Source organism: Cyprinus carpio, chromosome A3 (assembly GCF_018340385.1).
Source record: "Cyprinus carpio isolate SPL01 chromosome A3, ASM1834038v1, whole genome shotgun sequence".
Classification (NCBI taxonomy): domain Eukaryota; kingdom Metazoa; phylum Chordata; class Actinopteri; order Cypriniformes; family Cyprinidae; genus Cyprinus; species Cyprinus carpio.
Window position 1 is genome coordinate 16,684,976 of NC_056574.1, and position 5,689 is coordinate 16,690,664.

Genomic DNA, 5,689 nt, shown 5'->3' on the forward strand with positions numbered 1-5,689 from the left:
TATCTTAAGTGTATTAAAATGGATAGTCCACCCAAAAATATAAATTCTGTTATCATTTACTCATCATTTACCAAACAGTTTCAGGTCCCATTTTTCATCCATGAAGTAAATGGGACCCAAACCGGTTTGTTTATCAACATTCTTTAAAAGATCTTCTAATGTGTTCCACAGATAGTAAGTCATACAGGTTTGGATCAACTTGAGGGTGAGTCAATGATGGCAGAAATATCAGATTTTTTTTTTTTTTAATTGAATGATCCCTTTAAGTAGCAGATTTTCTTAAAACACATGCAAATGTTAAGCATGAAACATGAAATAAAAATAGATTTTAAAGAAAGTATGCAATAATTACAGTATATGAACAAATGTTCAGCACAGTTAATATCTATTGTGGAGGAAAATACAAATAAAAAGTGTGTTGCAGTCTTTAAAAAGCACATTTGTCAGAAAAGGCAGGCAGTTTTCAGCCGTCACTATTGTGTTTATGGAGGGCCTGTGGCAGCTTGCAGACATCCTGTGTTTTCACACAGAGTAACAGGATAGCTGATAGAGGAGTTGGCCATTGATGAGATCACCATGAGCTTCCTCTTTTAGCTCCTCTGGTTCACTAACTGTCAGTCCAACAACATTTGAGAAAACGCTGTTGTAGATGTCCATTGTCGGCATAAAGCGAAGCAAATTTTTTTTTTTTTACATTTTGTTTTAAAGGCTGTTTATAAATGGCTGCTAATCATAATTAAAGAACATTCAAAATACTATTAATATGAAAAAAAAGAATAATTCTAAAAGTAGATACATTTAACTTCACATTTGTAAAAAAAAAAAAAAAAAAAAAAAGTAAAACAAAATTTGTATGGACATGCAAATTTTGCACATTTGCAAAAAAAAATAGTTACTATGGACCCTTTTCACAGACTATGATGATACGTTTCCACGGATATTAATATTGTAAATATAGAGTTATTATATTTTCATTTTTTTAAATCTAGTGTACAATTATAACACTGTACTTTTAAGTATATTACACTGCAATTAAATTACAAAAATAGTTAACACTGCTGCGTGTTTCTAACTCTTCTGTAATCAATCTCTTGATAATTCTTCCTTGTTTGTTAACTTGTAGCAACACTATCAGGATTTTTTCTTTTGCAATTGGGGTAAACAGGAGTTTATATAGTTTATATTCACTGTTATGGAGGTTTACCCCACTATGACGACTTCTTCTTCTGAGAACCCTGGAAATTTGAAAAGCGTCCATTGGTTTCACAGATAATGCATGATATTGTGACAATCTAAGAAGCAAAAACAATATAGAGTGAAGAAATTTGCTGTTCTCAGTCACATTGTTTAACATCATTGCGTGTGTAATTGTGCATAATAATAAATAATGAATTGAATGGGATTTTTAATGTGCCCTGTGTGGTGCTGAGGTAATGTTTAATGGCCGCATCTGTTTCAGTCTCTTTCCGGGCCTGCGGCAGATACCTGTGTCTTCATCTGCCTCTCTCTGCTGGCCTTGGCTACAGTGCTGTGGATCTCTGCCTCATAGTCCCTGGCCTTAGCCCTCAGTTTGGCAAGGCTACAGCAGCGGAAGTCCTCCGGACTGGGCATCTCTGACCCCTCCTGATCTCTCGGCCGCTGAAGCGTGTCGCTCATGGAGCTGTGGATAGCTGATGAGGAGGGTTTGGAGCAAGTGGGGCTTCCTCTCTCCTGTTTCCTGTCCCAGTCTGGGCTGCTGCTGCTGTGGAGCTCTGGAGCTGTGCTCCTGCTGGATGAATCTTCCTGTCTGTCTTCACTGTCACGCCGGCCGCACTGCTCTCCTGCCTGACTCTGGAGCTTCATCTGCCTGCGCATTTTAGCCCGGCGGTTTTGAAACCACACCTACGGGAACAAAAGGAAAAGTTACTGTTATTTTTATTGTATGTTAGATTAAATTATGCAAATTACCACAGTATTAGTATTGATATCGGTCTCATATTCCAGTTTGCTTCTCAAAGAGCTTTTTCTTATTTTAAGAATAATTAGTGGAAAAAATAATTACTTGTTTAAAAAAATCATTAGGTAAATCCAAACTCATTAAGAAAATCTAAATAGTTTTTTCCTTATTACAGTTTTGCTTTTCAAGCAGATTTCTCTTATTTTAAGATTTTTTTTTAAATAGAAAAAATAAAAATTAAAAATAGCTCATTAAGAAAATCATTAGAAAAATCTAAATTTATAATGAAAATCTAAATAGCTTTTTCCTCTTTTCATTTTTCTTGTAAATTACATTTCATATATTTTTAGTAGAAAAAAATATTTAAAAAAAAATCATAAAAAATTATTAAATAGATAAAAGTAAAAATAATTATATAATAATAAAATTCATTAAGAAAATCTAAATAGTTTTTTTTTCTTTTTCCAGTTTGCTTCTCTTATTTTAAGAATTTTTGGTAGAAAAATACATATAAATGACTCGTTAAGAAAATCATTAGGATATTTCTAAGTAAATAAAAATTGCTTTGCTTAAAGTAAATTTTTACTTCAAATACAAACAAAAAAATAAAAAAAAAATGAAAAAAATATATATAAAATACATTATTATTATTATTATTATTATTTAGAAGATCCTAAATGTTATCATGTCACTACAGCATTTACAAAACAGCACTTTAAAGAAGAACAATGCTGCACATTTTGTAAAATAAAAACAAAAATCTTAGCAATGGTTCAGAGAAATCTTTAGTAAACATTTTTATTATTCCGTGCATCACAACAGTCAAAGAGAGCGATGCAATGGCAACCTGCACTCTGGCCTCTATAAGGTCCAGTCTGAGGGCCAGGGCTTCTCTCATGAAGACGTCTGGGTAGTGTGTGCTCTCGAAGGCCTTCTCCAGCTCCTCCAGCTGCCAGCTGCTGTAGTTGGCCCGAGCTCGCCGCTGCTTCTCACTGGCCGGGGTTCATCTGGAAGCCACATCGCAGCCACCAATTAGACAATTGCCAGAGGCTGACAAGGAACTAATGGCTCTAGATTGGATAATTAGCGCAACGTTCATTAAGTCCTCTTCAGAAGAGCCGGATAATTGATTGTTAGTCACGAGTTGTTAGCCAATCCTTTGTAAACATTTTGAATCCTATTAAATACTGTAAAATGAGTATGGACAATTATGAGAGAATATGAGTCACAAATGGCCTCTCTTAATGAATGCTATGTATAATTAAGAACACATCACCTAAATAAATATACAACGCCCAGAGCTACCTCACTAGCTTTTTGCATTATAATACAATATATAAGAGAGCAATCTTATTGCAAAGGATTTATTAACATATTTTATTGCAAAGCTCTTTTAAACACATGATTCTGAATAGCCAGTTATTAAACTGTGTAATTGATTGTTGTCATCAATTTCTTAAATGTCTCTCGCATCAGTATTTGGCCTCTTTCTTAACAAATAATAAAGTGATTTGAACTCAAAATAAATATTTCATGTCCATATATTTATTTATTTAGTAAGTAGTCTTATAATAAATAATAATAAATGCTTTAATAAATTATATAATAAAATAATCAGTAGCAGGGTGATAAAAGATCCAAAATCCAAAGAGTCTTTCGCCATCTTCAAGAAACGACTAAGGTCATATCATTTCCATCTCGACTTCACCCTCTAACACTAACTCTGTCTATTCTATCTACTTGTTTTCTTTTTTATTAAAAAAAAAAACATGACCATCTAATACTAGCACTCTCTATTCTATTTACTTTTCTTTTTATTTATTAAAAAAAACTTTACAATCTAAAATTAGCACTCTATTCTATTTCTATTCTCCTTTTTTTATTAAAAAACTTGACCCTCTAACACTAGTGTTCTCTATTTTTCTATTCACTTGTTTTCTTTTTATGAATTATTTAAAAAAATAACTTGAGCCTCTAACACTCTCTCTATTCTATTCTCTATTCTATCTCTAAGCCCTCTTATTGATAAGTGATTGTTTGTTATGAGTTGTTTGCCAATCAAAAAACAAACAAACATATAAATAAATAAAAATAAAAAATAACTTGCTACGTGTGCTGTGCTAGACTAACTGGGACTTGTCATAGCATATATATATATATATATAATATATATATATATATATATATATATATATATATATATATATATATATATATATATATTCACCAATTATTTTTAGTTTGTGAGAGAGAGAGAGAGAGAAATAATTATTTATTTATAACCGCTTCTCCTCTGTAGAGTCTGACAATTCAATATATAAAATAAAAGTTCTCCTTTTTGCTTCTCACATGAAAAAAAAAATTTTATTTAACACAAATAAACAAATAAAAGATGCCATATAAGATGTTACAACAAAAAAGTCATATAGGTTGCAATGAGCTCACCGATATTCTCAGCATGTTGTCCTGTGGACTGAGCGGCCAATAGCAGAGCCTGTTTGCAGGGCTCGGGCTGCAGGTAACTGCGCAGGAGCTCGTAGCTGAGCAGCGGCCCGGGGATGAAGATCTGAGGTGAGGCCAACCTTCTGGGAAACGCTGGGAAGAAGTGTGCTGCCGAAGAGTGGAAGACTGCAGAAGACAGAGGAGACACCAAATGCCCAGTGCCAAACATGGCCCAAGTTCAGCAAGGTCCTTTCAGTCCAGAAAGAGCTCCAGAAATAGATGCGTGTACGGGATAAACGATCTCTTTAGGTTTTGAAGTGTTTCAGAAGAACAAACCAGAGATCCAGCAGCAAGAGAACTTCTTAGAAGGTCCAGAGTCAAGACAACTTTTCTCACCTGAGTCAGGTGTGAGTCCCACCCTCTCCCTGAGTCACATGACTCACCTATGACCACTAATCCTATAAAACAGGGCCGGGTTTGAAGGATTTCACCCAATCATAGGGGACCATTGATTCCATGCTTCATTTAAGAGAGGTTTCTTACAGCATCACTCTTCAGCAGACGTCCAACGGTGACACCTAATGCCTCCTAATCCACACCTCGGTTACTCTGAAAGAGTAAATGAGTAATATCCCACCATTTCTATTTGGGGAGGAGTAGAGTATATGGAAAGGCCTGTCATTCTGAAGTGTTCCATAGACAAGTTCAGGCACTCTTCAGCTTCTGTGTTCACTTATTAATATGACAAAGCAGACTTTTGGAATTGGAGTGTGGCGAGAAAATGGGGAAAAGCACCGTTCCTGAGCTGCAAACGCTTTCAAAGACACGTACAACCGCCAGAGAGACCTGTTTGTGTACAAGGGTTACATCTTAAAAAAAGAAAAAAAAATGGCAATATAACAGATGGCTATTAAATCATTAAGGAACAATCAAAAGGTTCACAGCTGAGAAACGTTCAGTAAGAAAACCCAATGCAAACAGAACTCTAGTTGAAACCTGCAGAGAGCACAAACAAACAGCCTCTGTTTACACAGTAAACACATCACACTAATTGGCCCACATAATTGACATTCATTTACAAGCCCATTTGCAGCATTTGGGTGTTTGTATGACATTCATTTGTGATACAACATGACTAAATGAAAAGAAAAAAAAAATCCTTCAGGAAAGGCTTTGATCAGTTTTCATAATCAACATGCTTCTCTTTGGCAAAAGCGTTTTTGTGTCTGAACTGGAGAAGGTGTGGCATCAACTGGGAATTCTGCTGTCAGATTAAACCTGACGCCTTTGTTCCAAAAGACGTCTAAGCCT

At 34.8% G+C, this 5,689-nt stretch overlaps 1 pseudogene; it reads right to left on the reverse strand.

Moving 5' to 3' along the window:
- Nucleotides 1-819: 819 nt before the first annotated feature.
- Nucleotides 820-4,926, reverse strand: LOC109087178 (annotated as a pseudogene).
- Between the last annotated feature and the right edge of the window lie 763 nt (nucleotides 4,927-5,689).